Below are 23694 nucleotides of genomic sequence, written 5' to 3'. Positions count from 1 at the left end.
ATGTCAATCTTACCGAAATTTACTTTTGCCTTTGGTGCCATTCCTCTTGAATTAAAAAAAGAATCAATAAAAAAAATCCAGAGTGAAATCTCAAGTTTTATCTGGTCTTCAAAAAACCCAAGAATAGCCTGGAGTAAGCTAAGAAGGAAAAAAGACCAGGGGGGAATAGCAAGCCCTGATCTCTTTGAGTACTGCAGAGCTTTTCAATTTAAATCAAGCAGAAAGCTCCTAAACACATTTGAAAACTATCTGCCGTACTTCCAAACAATGACTAATAAAACCAGCCATTTCTTATACAAATTTGGACACCGTAAATTAAAAAAAAATTAAACTCAAGATGCTGAAGTCTGCGGCCAAATCTTGGTTTGGCATAAGATGTACTTTAAATATTCCCTACTACAGCGATCTGGCCCCCATATGGGACACCCCTGGCACCCCAGAGTGTCCTTAAGACAAACTAGCACACCCTATAAAATCAGCAGGAATAACCAAGTGGGGACATCTGATGTCTCAAAACATTCTTCTGGATTCTGGATTGGAATACCCTATTTTCAAAAACTAATGGCTCAGTAGCTAAATTCAAGTACTATCAGCTATCTTGCTGGGCTAAATCCCTAAAAGAAGTCAGAGCGGGAAACTTAACCCTGGAAAAAGAAATGCTGAAAAAAGATACTATACATAAAGAAATTTCGTATTGGTACTGGGCCTTGATCCTTGCAGGGGAAGAAGAATTTCCGATACCGGAGAGAGTATGGGGGAAAGATCTGCTGATGCTGGAGTTAAACAACCAATGGCAAATATCTATGAGCAAATGCTGGACAATTGTAACATCAGCTGCCCTAAAGAGAAACCATTTGTTCACTTCTCATAGAGCTTACTGGACCCCAAAAAAGCTGTCGAAATTCTTTGGGACGACAGTGAAAGTCTGCCCAAAATGCGGATTGGAAAGGGCCGACGACCTTCACATTTTTCGGCAGTGCCCCCTTCTCGTGGGTAAGACACTTGATGGGGTTTTAGGAAGACATCTAAAAGTAAGTATCGATTTAATTATCTTTGGGGTAAGGAATTTAAATGAACTAGAACAATTTTCTATAGCACAGGAAAATCTTCTTTTCCTGTTAATATTGTTGGCAAGGAGAGAAATCTGTGTGAAATGGGTAAGTCGGGTCCGACCAACTCTCAGTGAATGGCTAACATCAAGACTAAGAATATATAAACTTGATAAAAGGAAAGCCCCTAGTAAAACATTTAAGTTCTGGGACATCTGGGAAAACTACCAGCAAGGTTCTAGCTAAATTGTTTGGAGGACAATTTGGAGGGATATTGTCCCAATGGTTGGTACGGATTAGATCCACCTATGTAATAGTCCAATGATCATGTGTAAGCAATGGAAAGTCAGGAGAAGGCCTGCATGAGTAGCCATAATGGCTAGCTCCCCCCCCTCGCATTAAATCCTTCTAAAAAGTAATGAAAATAAGGGGACCCTCCTCTCTTTCCAACGTTGCAGGGGTACTGTCTAGATATATACACTTCGTTTTATGACAGTGAAGTCTAAGAACTAAAGAGAGATTGGGGCCCCGACAACTCCTTACTAATAATATTGCACTAATGAGCACACAAAAAAAATAAATGTATTGTATTTAAGAATGAAAAACCTCAAGCAATGCAGAAAAATGTCTGTTCCCAGAAGAAGAGTAAGGGCTCTTAAGTGCATCGACATGAGCATCAGTCTTAAGACCAATGTACTGGAAATGGGAGGAATTGTGTAACGTCTGAGTAAAAATTTGCCCCAAGTAGATGTATTCTATAATGATCTCCGAAGGTTTACCGTATAATGTCCAATTATAGTGAAAATATTGCTTTTTCCCTCTAAAGGGAACAATTTTTGTCTTTGAAATGTTTGCAATACGGAAATTGTCTTTAGCATAACGATGTAATGCGTTTAAGTTTCGTCGGAGGCCTATAGGTGTAAGTTCTAAGATTACTATATCATCGGCGTACATGAACCCCTTGCGTGCAGGGCGTATTTTCCGCCTGTGCTGACTCCGCCTTGCGCGGGCGGAGTCATGACGGAACGGTTCCGTCATCAGCACAGCTCAACCGATGCTGATGACGGAACCGTTCTGTCATCAGCATGGAAGGGGTTAAAATATGTATGTTACTAGAAAGTATTTTTGGCGCAAAATTATTAATTATGGGAAAATACTTGAGATCACTTATAGAAAGGGAAAGTAAAATAGGGCCTAAAAGACAGCCTTGCTTTAATCCATTCCTTGTAGGGATTAATCCTGTTATGTTTCAGGAGGTAATGATGTAATTATAGTGAGTAGATCGTTTGGAATTCCTAACTTCACTAACTTCATCCAGAGTGTTGGCCTATCAACGCGATCAAAGGCAGTGGTGAAATCGACAAAGATTGCAATATAATGCACCCTGGTCTTTAGATCGCTGACTTTCTCCAGGGCAACTGACATTAAACAAAAAAACGAAATTAGTGTTATGAACTGTATATTTTTGTTATTTGTATTGCTTGTATGTCTGTTATTTGCTACTATGTTTTCCTACCTATTTTGCATGTCTCTTAGTCCTATTACTTCATGACTTCGTAGTGTACTTTCTTTCTGACTCCGGGTGAGCTGCCTATCCAGTGTGGAAAAGGAAAACACCTGTTTGGGCACTGTGTAAAGATCTGCGAGAGGATAGCCTTGTTACTTATGGATTGTTTAGATGTTGAGAGAAAGAAAGTCTTGAAAATGAGACTGCCATTATTTGCCCAAACTTAGAACTGTGCTAGAAATATACTACTTTTAGATGAGAAAACAAAAATATAGCGAGTGGTGTTAAAGTGTAAAGTTTGAAAGTCATGGTTTTCCCACATCTGGGCTAACCACTATCGCTTTGTCACTCCTGGCAATGAATATTTGCCATTGTTTTAGCGAAGAAGAGGATCAATACATTTCATCAATAATAACTACATACATAAATACAGAAATATAAAATACATATTGGTAATCAATTCAGCAAAAATACTGCATTCAAGGATGCTCCAGAAAGGAATACATTCCAAAAAGAATCAGGTGTAAATTTGATCTAGTCAGAGCTCCTAAAGGGTTCTAAATCGAGAGACTGATAGAAAGCATAAAGCTACTGGGCCTGATCCACAAAGGTAAACTTACATACTCGTGCAAGTTTACAATTCATTTCTTGTTCATAAAGGAATTTACATGTAGTATCTTTATGAGTGTGGAATCTATGCACATAAAAAGGTACGTCTTTTTATATGCAGTGGCTCCGCCCTTGTAAAGATACTACTCCTAAATAGGTTTGTGAATAGCAAACAATCATAAACTTAAATAAAAGTATAAGTTTACATTCGTGAATCAGACCTTCCGTCTTTAAATCAGATAAAATAGATAAAAAATATCAAAGCAAGACGTTCACATAAAGAGTAGTTCAGTAAACTCAGTGGAGTCTCCATGCAAATGGGAATGAGTGTGGAATGGAATAATGGGATAACGGCAACCTACTCTAGGAACAAGCACTATTATAGACTTCACATTTCAAAAATTTGTAACATGTTTCACATCTTGTCTTTCATCAGTCAATCAATGCCCGATGCTGTCCTGGGAACAGCAACACTCCTCATCTTCTCACACATATACAAAATTCCTTAGACGACAATTATGCACTCTCAATAATAAGTTATCCATTATTCTTTCACATGAGTCTTCTTCCTTCTGATTGGCTTTCTCACATGTGAACGGTGTTATTTAATTCCCTAATATCAGCTTCAAACCAGTATCCTATGTGAAACTGAAAATATCTATTAAATGAAAAGAAACAGTTTCTGCAGGATCATTGTGTAGGGGAAAAATAAGCAGGTTATAGAATCAAATTCACATTTTAATTCAATGAAGTATTCATTGCATCATTAATTGACAACAACTAGTTATATAAAGCAGTGATCTTTTTATAAGTTGAAATAATCTGCAAGAATAGTTGAAAGTACATCTTATTAGTTCATTAGTACAAATGTTCATGGTGTTGTAAAGAAGCAAGCATTTTACGTGCATTCAGCAGTTTCTATTCAAGCTCATTTTTCAAGCAGCATTGCTTTAGCCAATGTTGAGGCCTAGCATGAGTAAATAAACATTTTACAATAATATGCATTCTCAATACATAATTTCATCAACCTGCACATTTATTCTGCGCGTTAATTAAGAACCAGTGTTATTTTCTTGTCATTTTTGAATGTGGTCTCCCAGAGTGTAGATGATTATATCATCAAGATAAAAGAATTAACATTCTTTTGTCAGGTTGCAGCAGTGCATAACAGACAATTTATTATTAAAAGTTTTCTACAGAAAACAGGCTACAGGTGTGGTTGAAAGATGATCCAACATTGTGTAAACTTCTAACAAGTGAGAAGCAATTCGAATACTCCTTATTGTGTGTAGTAGACCTGGACAAAAAGAAGTAAATGCGCTGTCATATAGAATTGAGATAAAAGACAACACACCAAAAGGAAATCGTTATGAAGCTACAACATTAAAATTCAAGAGTGCTTGATAGTGATATATGGTGAATTAGGACAAATGGCCACTTATAAGAATGCCCAACTCTAAATATTGCATGTTAGCTATCCGCTTGGCTGCTATTGACGTGAACTCCATGTCAAAAAGCAAAAAACAACCTGATGCTGTTGCCATGGAAGTCATATTGAACCACCCAGGGTAGGGAATTTCTCTGGGGCTGGCATTTATGAACCTGGCTGTAAGATTCCTCCTTGGTCAGTTGAAGCTGGAGTTGGAGGAGGCTGATCCTACAGGCTGCGGCTGAGGTGACACAGACAAATGAAGCTGTTAGATCAATAAAGGACAAATGGATAGTGCCCTTTTGCATTACTGCAATAATATATGTCATTTGAAATGTATTTGTCATTTTCAGGTAGCCAGAAACAAGGTAGCACACTCACGGGGTTTGAACTGAAGATAGTTTACTGCCACAAAAGCAAAAACACTCTGCAGATGCATTTCATCACTCGGCCCTTGTCAATGTCACATTAAAATATTGTTCCGTTCCTAAAGCAATATTGAATATACATTACAATTTCTTTTTGATTGATTGATTGATTGGCTTTATTTCGATACATACAATATCTTAAAAGCAATACAACAGATAAAATGATCACAATATTTACAAAATGTACAACACCTTCGCAATGAAAATGAATAAAAACAGTGACATAATTGAAAATCAATATATACAATTAAGAATAGGATTACATTGAGAGAGAAAGCCTTTTTGGACGAATCAACCAAGACCATTTAAAAAATTTAGACACACCGCAAACCGCCAAGGTAGATGTGTCGGACAATAAGATCCGTAGGGCCACAGAGTGCTGGCGAGTTCGTAGGAGTCTGCACAGTGGTTTAAGCCATTGCCTCCTAGGAGCAGAATAGTCTGGGCATTCAAAGAGGATATGTGCTACTGTCTCGACCCGATTGAAACAAAGGGCACAGTAGGGGGACGACTGGGAGGACAATTTCCACCGGAATACCAAGTCATTAACAGGTAAAGTCCCTACTCTATACTTGAAATATAAAGCCCGGTCAAAAGGAATGGAAATCATGTCGAGGTATGGTTCATAAGCCACCACGTCTTTGATCTTCAGAAAATCTGAGGTGGAGTTACAATGACGTCGGTCGACAATAAGTTTGGAAGTAACCCAACCCCAGTAAATTTTCTTTAGCGTGGCTTTGGGAGGGGCAGAGAGAGTAACCCAGGCATCACCAAGCCCCGCTCACCCAAAAGGCATTTAACATCCCTCAGCCATTTAATCCTATGCCAACCTCCCATATCCATAACCTCAGACAATGCCTTAGCATAGGAGGCAAGTTTGGGCACCCTCCAAAGCCGAGCCCACAAGAGCAAGGGACGAAGTCGTGCCTGGTCTGCAATTGATCTACAATTTCTTTTTGTGAGCTAATGATTGTGAACTGCAAATGTGTAGCCTCACTATGATTTTGACTGAAGAGTCCATTACAGGTTAAATTCTTCATCAATTCTCTCTCCGTTTAAAACAGGATTGGCTACGGAATTCAAACAAAAAAACTGTCACTCTTTTTTCATTATAACATTAAATACCATAAAAGAAAGTGGTTCACTTAAATCCAAGTTTCACTTCAGAAGGACCACAGGAACCCCCATATATGAATCAGGGCTTTTATCTCCCATACTCAAGTTAGTATCTTTTACCATATAAAGCAGTGTGAAATCATTACAAGATACACCATTTCTAGACAGGTCTGCCTCAGAGCAAGGAAGGCAACTACTGAATTGGTGCAGCTTCTGAATGTCCACTTACACTGACTAAGGACACTTTTCTTTTTGGATTTGTCATCTTCAGAGCGGATCGCATCCCAGAAATTGCTTGATACATGAAGAAGTGCTAGCCATCTGCTACACAGCATTTTGTGTGTGATTTTTCAGTTTTGTCTGCCATTGAATACAAGAGTGTCATTGTATGATCTACACATGTACTGCTCTCAATTAATCCTCTTTTAACCCCTTTGCTGCGGCGGGAATTCCGCCGCAGCGCTAAGGGGGCGGGGGGGTTGAGCGGCGCTTGCATGCTTGTGACGTAGCCGCTCCGTCACGAGCCGCGGTTGAGCTGTGCTCGTGACGGAGCGGTTCCGTCACGAACACGCCCGCTCAATAGAACGCTCAGCGCCGGCGCAAAATTCGCGCCGCACAGGCGCGCCGAGCGGGCCATGACGGAACCGCTCAGTCATGAGCACAGCTCAACCGAGGCTCATGACGGAGCGGCTCCGTCATGAGCATAGAACGGGTTAAAACAATCTTTAAAATAGATATTTAAATAGGAGTGCTGCATTCTCTTAAAAGGCAATCTCCTCACATTGCAATTAAAGTCTAAAGGTGTTTCATAACAACAGAAAAAGTAACTAACTGTCCATGAACCACCGATAAACCAGGTAGAATCTCCCCTGTCATGGCAGAATAGCAAGCACACATTTATACACCAGCAATCCTGAGTGTGGAATAGCGTCATGTAACCAATTCTTAAAATACAAAAATCATTCAGGTCCCTAGTCTGAGATCATGAGAACAACTGAAAAAATAATTGTAACAGTGTATACGAGAACATGGCTGACGTGAGTAAAGGTCATGCTAATACAATGACATCTATTTTCAAACCTATTCTTGCTTGAAACATATTTTTTTTTATTAAGGTTTTACTAAGGTTACATCAAGAAAGAAAAAGAAACAGCATTACAGCGCAGTGTTAAGCATAGTAATTAAACAAAAATTACATGGTCATATGTCAAGTTACATGCGTCACAAAATCCTGTACAATATTAGCTACCAACTCTATAATACATATGGTCCGGCGCAGCCTCAATATATATATTACAACACCTCTACAATGGTACATTAACCCTAGATGTGTCCCTATCAGATTCAGTTCCAGTGGATGCAATCCGCAGCTGTGTAGTGGTATTACTGCTGTCCCGCGTTGCGTAAAGGTATGATTGAAATGGCTGCCAGATATCTATGGGCCTAGCTGTGGTTGGCAGCAGTTGTGCTTATGTGTCACTGGTGGTATTGCAATAAGTCATAGTATGAAGCCATGCAGTGTGTGGGCATGCTTACAATGCCACTTAATAGCCACTTCACATTTAGGAATGAGGGTTGCAGTTGCAACGAATTGGCGCTTGGCTTTGGGAAGATCCTGCATGTACCCCAACAGCACCAGCAGGGGAGTGGGTGTGATCTCAATTTCAATCATACGGGAGAGTTCCCCAAAGACCGCTATTTTAATGCAAGTTCGTGTCGTATGGGCAAAATCTGCCTCTGGGGACCGGCACTTCGGGCATTCATGTGGACACGAGGGGTCTACAGGATGTATTTTATTAGGTGTCATGTATACTCTCCACCAAAGAAAAAATGCAACAGCCTATGTCTGTGGTTCGGAGAAACCCTGCGGCTTTGAGTACAGCACCGACCACATTGCGCACCTGTAAGCAGGAAGACCACATCGCGTTCCACACCACCCGAACCCCCGTATCGCGACACGGCAGCAGCACCACTGCTGCCTTGTACATCCGAGCCCTCAAATGGCACCCATCCCCATCCTTATTTAACCACGTCAGGATTGGAATTCAGGGGTCTCCAAAGGGTAGTCATGCATGCACACATGCAATGCCCTCTGTGGCCTTTGCAGCACAAATGGTCCATTATAGTAGCCTCTCTAAAGCGAGGGTCCATTTAGCCAGTCTACATTTTACTAAGGTCTCCTGCAGGATAGGGACCCAGCTGTTACCTGCCAGTGGCTGCGCGGATGAGTATAGTATACAGGATTCCATCACCCGTAATAACTTATGCCATGCCCAGCTGGTAGTTGATAGTGTCTGGATATTGTAGGTCTTGTGGGTACCCACTGGCAACAGGGTGTTGAGTGGTGCCAGAAGCGCTAGATCAGCCGCTGCCCTGTGGTATGGAATTCTGACATCTGCATGACACCAGTGTCAGGCAAAGCTCACCTGTGCTACCAAGTAGTAAATCTGAAAGTTTGGTACCACAAACCCACACCTCTCATACAGCAGCACCAAGGTATCTGAGCCAATGTGGGGCTGCTTACCCCCCTACACGAGTTGTAGCAGCATCGTACGAAGTTCAGTAAAGAAACTAATATATAACGAAATGGGGGTGTTTTGGAAAAGATATAGAAATTGTGGAAGAATGAATTATCGCTATTCTGCCTGCCATTGACAGGGGCAGTTTTAACCAACGATCTATCTTGCTTCCCAGTTTCTTCATAACCGGACATTAATGTGGTCCTTTTCTCTATGGATATGGACTCCGAGGTACCTCACTGAGTCATCACGCCAGGACTGTGGATATTCCACCGTTTTGTCACAAGCCACCTCCGTCAACCTAAAAAATTCCGACTTCACCCAGTTGATACGGAAACCCGATTTGGTACCATATCTTGTCACCTCGCGGAGAAGTGGTGTTAAGTTTTCATCCAGGTGCTTAACATATAAAATAATATCATTGCATATAGCGTGAGTAACAAAGGACCGGTGTTAAATTGCAGCCCCCAGTGACAATGCCTCTCTTGTAAATGCCTCACCAAGGGATCAAGTGCCACTGCAAATAACCGGGGAGAAAGTGGACACCCCTGCCGTGTTCCTCACGTGAGAGGAAACACGTTAGTCAATGTACCATTAAGCAAAATGAGTGCTGTGGGTAACGTGTATAACAACCTGATAACTATCAAGAACCGCTCCGGGCACCCCCAGTCTTCCCATTGTAGCATATAAAAAGGGCCACTCAAGGGAGTCAAATGCTTTCTCTGCATAAATTAGGACAGCAGCTGCCGGTACTGTTGGTGATATTCTGTGCAGTGTGGCAAATAACGTGGGGAGACTGAGAGCTGTTGATTTTTGGGGAATAAAACCAGATTGTGCAGGGGAAATCAGTTTCTCAACAATTAATGCAAGCCTTGTTGCCAATATTTTAGCTAGTATCTTATTGTGAAAATTTAAGAGGGAAAGTGGTCCATATGAGCTACATTTCCGCATGTCCTTCCCGGGTTTCGGGAGCAAGATGATAACTGCTTCCCTCAGTGTATGTGGGAGCAGCCCCGCCTCGACTGCCTCGTGATATATGTACACAAGATGAGGTGTGATGTGGGACCTGTATTTCTTATAAAAACAGCCTGTACATGCATCAAGTCCTGGTGCCTTACAGCTATCCAAAGCATTTATAGCCTTGGTTACTTCATCCTCCGAGAAAGGCTCGGCCAGAAATTCTTGATGCGTCTTTTCCATCCAGACCAGCGAGACCTCATCGAGATAGTCACTGTTGTCTGCAGGGATCCTGGTGATCTTGTGGTATATATTGCTGTATAATACTTAAGTATCTCTTCTAGAATACTAACATTACCAGTTATCAGCACTTAATCTTGTCCCATTAGTTTGGCTATATATGTCGGCCTACAGGACTGTTGCTAGCATTCTACCTGGCCTCTCGCTTTCCCCATACTGGCTAGCCACTGCATATTTGCATAGAAAGTGTGCCTCACTCTCTGCTGCTTCCCCAAATTAAGCCATCAGTGTTGCATGTCTTTGCATATCAGGGGGGCCTGTGGTGCTCGCCTCCAAACAGTCCAACTCAGCAAGCTGCAACTCTTTCTGTGCTAGTGTACGTCGCAAATCCCTAAGTACCCCAGCACTTTTTGAGATGCACACTCCCCTTGCATATGCCTTAAAGGCTTCCCTGATGTAGCCTTAGATTTCATTGAACCTACATTTATTGCAAAGTTTTTGGTGATCACTTCCCCTAATTCAGTTGCAAAAACAGGATCTCTCGGGGCCATATCAGGGAATCTCCATGGACGCTCTACCCCCCTGCTCTGGGGACCCTCAGCTTTACCAATACAGGAGTGTGATCAGATACATACGTGACAGGTGACTAACTGTGTCTATCCATATTGACACCTGAGCAGAGAGACACAAGTAATCCAAGCGTGTCCAAGTGTTGTGAGGTGCAGAGTAATGTGTAAACCCCTCCCGATCTTTACAGTGGTATCTCCATGCGTCCACTAGCCCAAACTGTTCTATAGTGTCTAAAAATGTCCGCCTTGCCCTGGGCTTTGTGGCAATTGTGCATTCTATACTGTCACGATCTGGTTCGAGTAACAAATTAAAATACCCATGTATATGTGGTCTGCCCCCATATGTTCCATATGAGCATGAATCGTGTCAAAGAAATTGGGGTCATCAACATTTGGTGCATAGATATTGACAAACAATGCTGAGTGCTCAAGCAGACAACCCTTAACCAATAAATACCCCCCCTGCATCTCGACAGACCTCCTCCTCCCAGAAGGGCCACAGTTTATGTATCAACACAGCAACACCCCTGACATAGGCGCTATACCCTGCAAAATATTTATGTGCCCCCCAGCTTGAGGCCAGTGGTGTCTTGACATTTGTTGCCAAATGAGTCCCTCATTTTTGCATTTGATTTAATAGTAGAGGAGGGAATTCTGGACCTCACCATAGTGTTTTTGACATTGTCCTTGCTCTGCCTAAAAACTAGTTTGGCGTGTCAACCCACTTCGCTAGATATGAGGTTTCATATGATGCCATAATGTAAAGCCTGCCTCTGAAGGTATTTTTTATCATTTCCCCTTTAGGCTATTAATTTGGACCCAGACACATTTTGGAGGGATGGTGTTAGATTCCGTAGACCTTTAATTATTTAAACAGACTGTGTAACCAGAACACATCAGAGTTCTAATTATCTTTAAGGTTGCATGTTTGCCTGGGAGGAGGAAGAGATTTCCACAACATGGAATGAATGGGATTTTTAATTTCTCTGCTGAAGATAGGATGTGTCCACAAGCTGTGACAACTCAAAGGTTATGCTGGTCCTAATGTGTCACACAGCTATGGCTCATGTGTGGTTACCTGGGTTCTTGGATAACTTACTTAATTTTAGAGGTGCATGTGTGCTGTCAGCATACTTCTGGAAAGCTTAAGGAATTGCGTCTCATGATGCAGCGAAGCAGAAAGTAAGGAGCTCCACTCACCACAATAACTAATGTTTCATGGAAAATATACAGCTGACAATTTTAGTCCTTCTGTTGATGCCATAGAGCGATTTTAAGATCCAGCTCAGTGCTTGACCAAATATGGTTACCCATTTCCCCAGTCATTCGAGTAGCAAACTTCAATCCACAGTGCTGTTGACAAATGTATCACTACACAAAATATCTTGAGTGATGGACAAGTTGGGGTCTGCAAGGGTGTTGGTATGAGTAACCAGGCATTCTGACTTCGCGTATAATTGTTAAATATATCAGTCTCAAAAAGGGAACTGTGTAGTTGAACTTCCTAAAGCTTGAAAAATAGGTTAGAATTGGGGCAAAGGTGTAGAACCAAGTTTCTTAAGGTGATTTTAAATATTTGTGTTTGCCTACACCTAAGTTAAAAAAATAGGGCTGATGAATGGGCTATCTGGGGCAAGTGGCCACTTTAACCCCCAAAAACAACATGTGATGGATGGAATGCTGAACAATGCCAAACACTCACCCCATTCAGAGATCTGGGCCTAAATCCATAGTTTTTATGCTCACCATGCCATTCCAGTTTGGACCCAGCCATTTGCAAATCAGTCTTGTTGCTGTTCTCCATGAGAACAGTCAAGCCCGAACTACCAGGCCAGGTCCTCCCTTGACCAGAAACAAACATCTTAGGACCCGTTACAGGGTGTCACCCCTATAAGTCAGGATAGCTTGAATCCAGTAGTATAGTGAGCGCAGAGCCCATGTCTGGGCATACCCATACCACTTGGGATGACAAATGCAAAAACATACAATTGATGGACAAAATGCATGTGAAACCAATCCTGGGTGGCTTGTGTTCTGGTTCAGGGAGGACCTGGCTTGCCAGGTTGGATCCCAACTGAGGTGGCATGGTGACCAAAAGAACGATGGGCTGGGATGCAACTGCAAGCAATAGCAGTGGCTAGACAAATTGCAAGCTTCCTCCCATCACCTTTTGTGTGTTTCATGTTCCAGAAGAAATCCAAGTATCAAAAGGAGTATGACTCGGGTGTTCCTTAGTATCCACTATCTTCAAGTTATTAATTAATAAACGGGGGCAAAAACTGAAAGAATGAGAGCCAATGTCCCAATGTGAGCTCAAACCCCGATCAGATTGGTCTTTTATTCAGATGATGAGTTACTGATACTCTGTGCCTACAAATAAATGAGCCTAAGAAGATTGTTACTGCTTTAAACTATTCTGCAAGCAATATCATTTGGTGACAAAAGCCCCAAAATGTAAAATGTTGGTGGCCTAAGCCCTTTAAAAAATGAAAAGGAGAATTACCCTCAATAGTGTAGATTTAAAGCAAGCTGCTGTTTTTAATCACCTTCGGAATTCAATTTACCAATTCTTATGCTGGTGATTGATTTATAACAAAATAAGTTGTTTTGGGTGGTCGATGCAAAATCCCTAGAACGTGACCTATACGGGCTCTATTCTGGGATTGTTTGCATATTTTGTTACTTAACAGTGGATAAAGCCCTTAAAGCTACTGTTGCCTCTCCCAGATGTAAAGTCCAATTTTGCATTAAGCTCTGAGCTGAGTAAAGAGAGGACTGACCACCATCCATTCTTGTGGCCTCCTTTTATAATGAGTTACATTGAGTCCAGCCTTACCCGGAGGATGGCCACTCTTAGACATGTTTGGCACATCTGTCAGGGTGGTAGACTTGAGGGTTTCATGTTGTTCCAGTTCATACAGTTTCATAGTGAATTGACTCTGACCATTTTGCTTGTAGAATCCAAAAATGAGTTGTAGATTTCTTCCTTGAACTTCTGGTGATCATCTCTAATCTTAAAGAATTGTTTAATTATGCTGGGGGGGGGGTCGACTAGATGGGACAGACAGAGACTTTGCTTCCATACCTTCACCTGGAAACTACTGTAATGATAAAACGGCTAGGATGACCTCTGGGACAGTGTGACTGTTTCCCTCACTCAAACTTGGATAAAGTTTCCTTCTACTAACTATCATTGTTTCATACACTGTAACTAGCACTCCCGTCTGCTCTTTGTCTGAGGCCTGTCACATTTGATAGTGAAGTCAGTGCCTAATTTAAGCTGGTGGTTACCAGTGGGGACCATCTGCATTTATGTTTGGGGACGGCATTTGTTTTTCCTCAACAAGCATTTCTGAAGAACAAGAGAGGGAAAAACTCAAGAGTAAAGAAGAAAGAAGGGAAAGATGGAAATAAATTCATTAAAGGAGAAATAACGGAGCTTATTTACAAGCCCCTTGCACCACCTGTTTGTCGCTTTTAATATGGGAAAAAGTGACGTACAGGCGGCGCAAGGGGCTTGTATATAAGACCCAAAGTGTCTGGTAGTCAATAAAAGAGCCATGAGGAGGAATTAAGATGATGCAGCCTTAATATTCAACACACCAACATTTAAAAGTGCCAGCACAGGCTTCTGTGAGTGTTGCCACAGGCTTCTGAGCAGAGGTTTGGCTACCAGAACGCACTCCTGTTCAAATTAACCACTGGCGAAGCTACATGCCAGTCTGCTCTGTTCATTAATTTCAGGGCCGGAAGGGTCTGACCACACCTTGAAAGGAGGCAGTAGATGAGGTGTTGTGGTCTCTGCATTTCATCATATCCTCGCATCGGCTGTGCAGGCACCAATATAGAAGTCAAACTATGCTGATCCTGCCTGCATCACTCGACATGCCTTGGAACCTGCTTCAAGTTCTAATTATGTTTTTGCTATTAGTCATCTAATACATGTGTTTTCCTTGGGAATTGCAAAGCTCTCTTTTTAGAGATTATTGCTGCTTCTGTTTGAGGGCTTCCTAGCCCCATTTAGGGATATATTCCCCTGATTGGATAATAATTTTCTCCAATTTGGATTCTGGTCATACGATTCTATATCCATGACGAACGTACTTTTGACAGAAAAAAGCCCCTTTATATATTTTTGCACTTGTGCCAATCCGTTAAATACTTGCAAATTTTTTTTTTGCTAGCAATATTTATACTTTTAGCGTTTCAGTTCCTAATTTATTCTGATTTGATTTCAAACACACTAGGAAAAAATGGTTTCGGTCACCGCCCAACTAATAAAAGTTTACTCCCTGGGAGAGAGCACAGAAAGTGTAGATTTGGAAAGATAGTAATATCTGGTCTATCAGCTAATGACAGACTATGACCTGCATTCAAGAAATCTTCAGGCCTTGATCTAGTGAGGTTCACAGCTCCAATGGAGGAAAGACCAGTTTCCAAAGGTCAATAGCGTTTCTCCAAAAGCGCCCATATTAGGTAAACATTTTTTTTTATCACCCAATCTTCATCCATGTATAATTCAACCCTTTGACAACTTATACTGGCATTTCAAACACACAACCAGATTTTTATATTATACTTATAAAAACAAACAAAGACAATACTTTAAAGTTCAAATTGCAAGTTAACTGTTTGCGCCAGTCGATGTGAGGAGCGCCAGGTCCTCCTCACCCACGTATCCCCAATGAGAAATATCCATCTTAACCATCTCACCTTTGGCACGCCAAGATTGGAGGTCAGTTCAGACCACAGTTGCTGCAACCAGTAAATCTGATATCAGTCATGAGACCAAGGAGGATATGTACAAGGAATTGGTGGAGCGCAGCATTAACCTCCTTGGCTTATTCCTGCCCCCATCCACTTCTGAAATGCAAGACTGCACGATATTTACAAGAATGTGGTGAAGCCTTGCGTTTCTCCCTGAGATGGCTAAGTTTAGTAACTGAGCACCAACTCAGGCATCCTTGCACCATAGTGCAAGGATGTCTGCGTGTAAGGGAGTATTGTTTATGTGTAAGAAGGTGTCCCTTCCAGGACAAAAACATTCCTTAAAATGCGGTTCTGTCACTTTCATGTGTGCTACTTCATGCAGCACACATGAAAATGACAAAATGTCATATTTTTAAATGTTTGTTTATGTACAGTAAGGGACACCTTCCTGTACATTAACAAACCATGGCATTTTGCTTTTTCCATGTGTTCTGCACAAGGCAAAACACATGGAAAAAGCAAAAAGAAGGAGAAATAATGCATTTCTCCTTGTTTCACCAACTTAAGACCAGGATTTACCTGGTCTTAATGCTGGCGCTGTCTCCTATGTACGCCAACCTTGTCTATAGGGGGCCGGGTCCAAATTAATTGGTGTAGCAATGGAAAGCCCACCACAACGCTCACTGCACACCCCTTTCATGCTAACCATAGTGTGAAAGGGGGCCTTTTGTACAAGGCAGCTTTAAGCCACGTTAAGTGGCTTAACGCTGCCTTGTACATAAGGCGCAGCCCCCATCACCACCACAACAGCGGTAAAAGTGACGTTATGGTGGTGATAGGGGCTTGCACATATGCCCCCAAGATTGTCAGAACAACCTACATTGGCTTGAGTCTACAAAATATACTGATTAAAAATCAGTAGAGACAGAATTGTCCCCAGCATTCATCGAGGATAGGAGATCTTTTGAGAGAAGAGTGACATAAATATATATATTCAATTTGAAAGTTTCTTGAAAAGGTGACAAGGCCTTAAATTTTGGTTTTAGAAAAACAGGTGCAAACATTAGTTCATGTGAAATAGAGAATCTCGGAACAAATGGCCTCTTAAAGTAGGTGGGAATGCGGATTTTCCAAACACAGGAAACTTCAAATGAAATGCTTCACGTGACAAGATACGAACCCAGTTTAGATGTAAAGCGAGGGCTTCCATTTAGTAGTCGAGCAAAGATAGCTGCAGCAGGTTATCATCTCTCATCAGAGAGGTCCCGCACAAAGAAATGCTTCGCCGCCCTTGTTTCCGTCAAACAGGGTCTCTGTCATTTCTTGAAAGAACAAATCATGCGTGGTGGTCGTTTCACTGGCTTTTTCATGATTATGTATTTATATATCCTGATTTATAGATTGCCTGTTAAAGCCCGTTTCATTCCCTTATCCAAGATATGAATGACATATACCCATTACGTCTATTAAAATATTTATTGTTTTGATGAAAATCATTCTCCCTATCCTTTAGGTAATGAATTACTGCTGCACTTTTAAACAGCTTTTTAAAGGTAAAGAGAACGTCAAAGGTGCGGGTTAATTCCAGTGCGAAGAATGATTAGCGCAACAGGTGCCGTCGATCAAGGGGTTCAGCCTAATTAGTGACCGTGGTTTTTTGGTTGTTCCAAACCAGGTCCAGGCGTTTTCCTTGCTTTCAACAGGGTTCGTCGCTCCCTAGCTATGCTGCTGGGTCCAAGTGTGAATATGTACATTTTCTGGGGGATGCTCTCACTTCCTCCAACAGAATACTGCATGGGAGAGTTGTCTGTTGTCCAGTAACCTAGTATAGTTTTTTATGTTGGTTTTGTAAAGATATAAAGAAGTTGGTTACATTGGTCATTTACTTTAGACCCACTTACCTCATAATGTTACAAGATTCCTCTGTGCCTCTCCCTCTTGTTTCTTCATTACCCAATGGGGGAAACACAGTATCCTTTTGCAGCTCTGCCTCCTGAAGTAGTGTGGCTCACTGGTTAGAGGCGGCAGACCCGAGAGCAGAGGACGGCCCGGCACCAGGGTTTGATTCCCAGCGTTGCAGGTTTCTGGACCAGGGTCAGCGGACTCGATAATTCTCTCGGCTCGGTGCCCACTCTGATCAGCGATCACACTCGGCAACTCTGGGCATTAGCTTGCCTCATCTTCACTAACGGCCCCACCAGACCGCCGGGGATGCCTGGTCTCACCCTGGAGATACCCATTAAGAGACCATCTCTCAGGGAAGCCAGGAAGGGTTTCGCAGTGGTCGAAGTGCCTTGGGGCCTTGGGTAGTGCGCTATATAAATGCCTATACATACATACAAGACGGTGATGATCATTGTTTTCTTCTCCTCAAGAATGGGGAGCTAGGCTGTGTATGGCAGTATCGACCTGAGGAGGCCCTTGGCCCAGGTATGCCTTTCCGAATAGGTGCTTGCTTTTCATTTTTCCAATTGGACCGTTGCACACCTTTTTTTAATGGTTCCCCAAAATATCTCAAATACAAATCTAGCTTGAAAGCTACAAGGCAAATGGCATTACAGAACACTGGGTGAAACTCACCTCATTTCTTTTGTCAGAATTAGAAGATCGGACCCAAATAACTCAACGACAGAATCAACTTCCACGTACCCGAAAGAAACCTCTGATCTTCCAACATCGCACTGGCAGAAACCCTGCGCATCCACAGAGACTGAGCAGGTGAAAGATCCTTCTCTCTCATTGCAGCCAAGACCTGGAACGAGCTACCGGCAGACATCAGACATGCCCCCTCCCTGAACACCTTCAGGAAGACCCTCAAAACCTGGTTAGGCGGCTAAACAGATCTGCGGACCCCCCCCCCCTCAGCACCTTTAGACCCTACCGGGTGAGTAGTGCGCTTACAATTCCCCGATTGATTGATTAGTTGATTGATTGAGCAGAAGGGGCAAACATTGTATGTGAAGTTAAACAAAAAACAGGCCATGATGTGATAAAAATATTACAGAATGGCACATGACCCAAACAACAGCAACTCACAATCCGGGGGATATGTACAAGGAAGTGGCGTGCATTAGCCTCCTTGGCTCAACTTTGGGCTCTGCCACTTCTGAAACGCAAAGGTGCACCATTTTACAAGAATGTGGTGAGCCTTGCGTTTCCGCCTGTGATGGCGCTACACTTAGCAGTGTAGCACCAACGCAGGCACCCTTGCATCATAGTGTAAGGGTGTCTACGTGCAGGGGAAGATTGTTTATGTACAGGAAGGTGTCCCTTCCTGCACATAAACAATCCTAAAATGCCATTCTGTCACTTTCATGTGTGCTGCTTCGTGCAGCACACATGAAAGAGACAAAATAGATTTTTTTTTAAAGGTTTGTTTATGTACAAGGCAGCACACATGAAAAAAGCAAAAACAAGGAGAAATAATGCATTTCTCCTCGTTTCGCCAACTTAAGACCAGGATTTACCTGTTCTTAATTTTGATGCTGCCTCATATGTACGCCACCCTTGTATATAGGGGTAGCATCAAAATGAATGGGTGTGCGGAGGAACACCCACTGCAACATCCACTGCCCACCCCTTTTGCGCTAACCGTAGCGTGAAAGGGGGCCTTATTTACAAGGCAGCGTTAAGCCATGTTAAGTGGCGTAACGCTGCCTTGTACATAATGTGCCTCCCTTATCGCTATCACAACGTCGGTAAAAGTGATGTGGGGTGGCGATAAGGGCTTGTATATATGCCCCTCTGTTTGTTGTTTACATTGTTCCTGAGGTACCACAGCTGTACATTTACCCAACTGACTTCTCAGTTACAGGATATGGCATAATAATGTCATGGATTTTACATAACAAGTGTAACATAAAAGGCCAGAAATTACATGAAAATACTCCGGCGTAAATGAAATTGGGACCGGGCCTACATACGTTCAACAGTACATACATTTTCCGTCCAAACTAGACTTGCAAGGAAATATTGCCAGTTTGACTGAAAGAACTATGGCAGGATATTGAGGTAGTCAAATTTCATGATAAATATTAGTGTCCTCAGCAAACTCTTTTGTTTTGAAAAAACAAACTCCCACAGTTAGAATTTGATTCTTGAAAATAATACAAAAAAACATGACCCCCAACATGGGAAGGGATAATGAGTGATGGTGGACCGATCTAAATCTGTTAGAATGGCTGTGACTGGGATTTAGTGGCCTTGCAGTGGATGGCTTGTTGTGTTAAGGGTTACTGCCAGCAGAGGCAGCTGGTGGTTAACCAACAGTTTCCACAATGCTAAACATACATAGAAAGCAGTGTGTTTGGCCGTACCCGTAAGAGCAGCATTCTAAGGAATTCCCCCCAATTTACCAAACCCTAAATAAGCCTCAGTGTCTGGACTTTATTTTGTAGACAGTGCAGTGGAAAGTGAAAGGTTATCGACCAGTTCAGTTTCAATACTAGGAGGCCCCGTGGCCAATTCTGGTTTCTCCATTTCAATCACAATAATGCAAAGTATGGTGCTACATACCCCATGTCAATCAGCAATTTAGTGCTGAATCCCAGATTTTTCTTGGACATTTAGCTAGTTCTAAAAGCCACAATCATTTATCATGATAGGGCTCACCAAAACCAAGTAAACATTAACCTAGAGCCGGTTTGGTGGATTATTGCATCCACTCCATGGATCTGTGTTAGACCTGGCATCATTGGTGTTGGTCTCCCTTCCTCTCTCCCTTTCCTATATTTTATGTTGGCTGGATTTAGACCCTCTGGGCGCCATGCCACTGCTACTCAGTGCCACAGCGCGAATGCTCCCTGTGTAAAGATGACTGTATGAATTAGGATAACCATAATCCCTAGATCTGTGTAGCATGCTCTAATAGAGAGTTACCGTCCATTTCACGGTTACTACTGTGAAACGATCTGTTCTCATAGGCCAGAAGGGGCGGGTTAAGGATTACCTTCTACAATTCTATCTGACCCCAGGAACCTGATAGGAACTTCGAGTTTGATATGTTTATGCTCAGCACCTCGAGATACATCATTTAGTAAGGACCATTTATAGATCCTATGTTTGGAAACGCCTCTTCTAAAAACGCGGTAGTTTCTTGCCTAAGCTTTACTGTAGGCTTCACTAGTATGTGTATTGGCCGTCTGGTTTTGAAGCAGCAGGCATAGTTGTGTCAGACCTGGCTGGAGCGAGAGATCAGTATTCAGACTATGGGGAAGGGTGACTCTTTGATCTGAGCAAGGCAGTGCCTGACAAGGTGAGGGATGGCTCCACCTCCCCCGGGGCGTCTGACAGCAGACCCCCTTATTCTGAAAGGGCAGGATGTCGGCTTGTAAACCAAGTGCTCTACGACCCCAACAAACTGGTTCTGACTGGACTGCGTGATTCGCGATTTTAGAGAACAAAGACTTTTTAGGTATGAAACGCTGTGCTGGAACTTTGTTTAAGTGTGTTCCTTCTGAATGTCAAGATGAAACTCTGTCTGAGTGAACAGAGGAAAGGACTTTGAAAACTTTCACCAAGCTTGCTGAAGAAACTACCTAAGGGCCTGTATCGAGAGTGCCTCCTCCTGAAGTCTCAGGGACATTAGACTTCACCCCGTCAGCCGTCGGAACTCCCTCCGTTGAGTTATCTGGAGCCTCTGGTTCTACTGTGAGTAACGCTGAATTTAAACCTTTGCAACTTTGCTGAATCTGGGTGGGCCGCTGCAACTAAGAGAGAGCTGCTACCACTGAGAGCCAGCTGAATTTGAACCTTTGTAACTTCGCTGAATCTGTGTGGGCTGCTGCAGCTATGAGAGAGCTGCCACCCTGAGAGCCAGCCTGAACTTGAACCTTTGCAACTTTTCTGAATTTGTGTGGGCTGCTGCAGCTAAGAGAGAGCTGCCACCGCTGAGAGCCCACCTGAATGTGGATCTTTGCAACTTTGCTGAATCTGTGAGGGCCGCTGCAGCTAAGAGAGAGCTGCCACCGCTGAGAGCCCGCCTGAATTTGGACCTTCAAATCTGTTGCTGCATCTGTGTGGGCTGCTGCAGCTAAGAGAGTGCTGCCGCCGCTGAGAGCCCACCTTAATTTGAACCTTCGGAACCATCGCTGAATCTGTGTGGGCCACTGCAGCTAAGAGAGAGCTGCCTCCGTTGAGTACCCGCACCTTTGTCAACTTTGCATCACCCTTCATCCTATAGGCTACCGCAGCTAAGAGAGAGCTGCTTCCGCTGAGCGCCCGCACTGTTGCCTACTTGGTGTTATTGCGATCCGTCCTGTGGGCCACCGTGGCTAAGAAGGAGCTGCTTCCACCGAGTGCCCGTACTTTTGCCAACTTTGCATTATTGTGATTTGTCCTGTGGGCCACCGCAGCTGTGAGAGCTGCTGTCGCTGAGTGTCCGCTCCCTTGCTAACTTTGCCTCATCGTGATTTGTCCTGTGGCCCGTCACAGCTAAGAGAGAGCTGGTGCCTGCTGAGTGCCCGCAGCTTTTTCCTCATTGTTGAGGATTGCCGCTATCATCTCGACTGCAGGGCCACCGCAGCGAAGAGAAAGTTGCTGCCACTGTGAGCCCACCACGGATCTGCAAGATGAGAGTCATCTCCACCACCAGCCTGGGCTGCTGCAGCCGCCTGCTGCTGCCGCTGAGAGCCCGCCTGTCCCCGAAGTGCCCGAACCATTGTGGGTGCATGCTGTGGGGCCCTGCAGTCAAGACTTGTGGTCACTGGGAGTCCGTCTGTCACCATCTCCGCCTCTTCAAGAAGATGCGTGCTTTGTCCCCTTTCCCCTATTGTAAACGTATCTAGGGCTCTAGTGTAATTTTCCCGATTCATACCCTTATATAGGTATAAATTATCATATCCTTATATAGGCATAAGAATCATAACCATATTTAGGCACAGCCAATGCATTCCAATGCACCATAGCTACTTCCACTAAGCTCCTAGAGTACAACGACTTCCTGAAGACAACCAGCCTTCAGCAGTACGGGACTTCCCCCTGCTTCAGTATTGATTCGTCCCAGAACTCCTGGAGCGTGTAAAGAACTTTGAGTTCTCAATGACATTATTATGTCCACCCTTACGTCAAACTCGGCACCTTCCAGGTATAAATATACCCACATCTGCCCTAGCAAACACACCGTGGTTTGGAGCAGATTGACTAACTACTTGCCCGACCCCCTGCTGTAGCGAGTGCCGAAGAAAGCCGACCCGATAGCTGACGCACTGAGAGAGACACTGTCTTTTCTCCTGCCGAGAAATCCAGCTCCAGTGTTTCCCTGCTACCCTTGCGGGTTACTGGGAGATCGAGTCCTGAGAGAGAGATACAAGACCTCCTTCATTCTATAACCAAGGTACGGAGCTGATTAGACCCTTAGAGAATTCTTGGATAGATTCTTGGCAGAAACTATTTAACTGAAGTAACAATTCACTTACTTCTTCCCTTGTACTAGACTTAGGTTAGGTACACCGGGGTAGGCGTATTTTAGATGCACCAGTTGAGTACTTATAGTCATTATTTATCATTGTATGTATTTTATCTATTTTATGTATTTTATGGCTTAGAAACCATATCATGCTTTCACAGTATTATTTCATAATACTCTTTTTACTGTACGCACTTTACTTCATAGCAAGTATTACAATTGTTGCAATGAACTTCTCTTGCATGAGAAAGAAGACTGCTCAATAAAGAATCTTTTTATTGAAAACGCTGTCTCTCTATTTCTCTGCAAAAACCCAGGTGAAACAAAGCATGCACGATTGACTGAGTGAAATAGCCATCTATTGTGTCCACAACTCTGAAGATATATTTCTTATTCTTGGGGAACAAAGTTGTCATGTTATATGGTTGTCAGAAACGAATTCCTTCTTGTTTATTCGAGAAAGTTTCTAGTGACCTCTGAGCTAGCTGGCATTCACAATTAAGTCTAACATACTCCGTAGAGACCTAGTCAACTTCAGTCCTACGTCTAAACTATCGTTTATGGTATTCCAATGCGCAGAGCCTATTGGGAATATAGGAACTACACTACACCCCGTAGGTACCTGATGTGCCCCGGCCTTAAGCTCAGTCATTGTCACGTTCTGGGGAATACGTTATTGCCTTTTTGAGTCCCTACTGGTTTACGTGCATTGTAGCTTGTTGAAACGCTTTGAGAGTTTTGAGGTAAACTTTAGATACCGATATACATTTTCTATACCTACTTTAGTTGTGTCCTTTTGTGGTGTCATTACTGCCTTATTGTGCATGGTCATAAATGCTTCACACACTGACTCTGAGATAGGTCTAACTGCTCGTGCTCCGTTACCACAGGGTTGAGCAGGGGTTGTCAAAGGGGGTAGCCCACTTGCCCTGACTTCGGAAGAAAGGTCCTTATTTGGCCATTGGCGCCAGCCATTGCCAACTAGAGACCCCATTTCTAACAATCTGTGTATGACATCATGGACACAGGTTTGAACCTGCACTTAAGCTTTCCTCCTGCTGAGCTTGATAAGATTAGTACCATTAAGTTGGGTAACAATAAACATCTGTTATTTCAGCACCAAGAGTCCCAAGACTTGGGTGAATATGTGTTTTAT

The sequence above is a fragment of the Lissotriton vulgaris genome, chromosome 1_1, assembly GCF_964263255.1.
Source record: "Lissotriton vulgaris chromosome 1_1, aLisVul1.2, whole genome shotgun sequence".
Lineage (NCBI taxonomy): Eukaryota > Metazoa > Chordata > Amphibia > Caudata > Salamandridae > Lissotriton > Lissotriton vulgaris.
Note: the sequence above shows the minus strand (reverse complement) of the source record.